General features: G+C 36.9%; 1 non-coding gene across 1 annotated transcript; it reads left to right on the top strand.

Annotated features, from left to right (window-relative positions):
• Window positions 1-261: 261 nt before the first annotated feature.
• LOC122425265 lies at window positions 262-365 on the top strand. The gene has a single exon (XR_006264806.1). It is a non-coding gene; the product is annotated as a U6 spliceosomal RNA (small nuclear RNA).
• The last annotated feature ends 494 nt before the right edge of the window (window positions 366-859 follow it).

Below are 859 nucleotides of genomic sequence, written 5' to 3'. Positions count from 1 at the left end.
CTCTGTTTATTTAGAATCACTGGGGACTCTGTTAACAGACAGAATTTTGGTTGGCAAGGTCATCACCACCTTCACTATCACCAAACGTGCCCTGAAAGACTTTTATGTAGGACATTCTGCTGGCAACATGTGAGGCAAAAGATGTACACATTGGTGTCACCAAGAAACTGTGTTCTAAGAGGTGCATTTCCATCTCAGCAATCTCAGTGACAAACATCCAGGCACTATCCTCCAAAGAAGTTAAGCTAATAAATTAGGGGCATGCTAGCTTTGGCACATATACTAAAAGTGGAATGGTACAGGGAAGATTGGCATGGTCCCTGAAAAAGAATGACATGCAGATTAATGAAGCAATCAGTATTTTTATAAGACAGATTTGATAGCAGAAAAATTGTTAATGGCTGGGTCAAAATATATGCAGATAGCAATGGTAAAAGACAAATGGTAGCCCTGGAGACAATATTTGCAGCACACATAAGACACAATTTAATAGTTCTTGTACGGAGAGATTCTCCCATATCAGTAAGAAAAACATTCCAGTAGGAAAGTGGAAACAGGAAATGAGCAAAGCAATTGAAGGAAGAAATATAAATGGACAATAAACATATGAAAAGATATTCAACTTCACCAAGAATCAAAAAGGTGCAAGTAAAAGCACTTGATCGTTTTTAGCATCTCAGATTGCCCTCCACCAAAAGAAAAAAAACTTAAGAAAAAGAAAAAAGAAAAAAAAAGGTGCCATTTATCAAGTGTATTTTGATTGCATTCTACTCTAAAATAAAAACTACACAAACAGCAAATAAATTAGGGGAGCAACAGGTGTTTGTTGTGTTGTGGGAGCTGGAAAGTGTGGTATAAC

Source organism: Cervus canadensis, chromosome 1 (assembly GCF_019320065.1).
Source record: "Cervus canadensis isolate Bull #8, Minnesota chromosome 1, ASM1932006v1, whole genome shotgun sequence".
Lineage (NCBI taxonomy): Eukaryota > Metazoa > Chordata > Mammalia > Artiodactyla > Cervidae > Cervus > Cervus canadensis.
The sequence above is the reverse complement of the archived record's forward strand: the minus strand, read 5'-3'. Positions and strand labels throughout refer to the sequence as shown.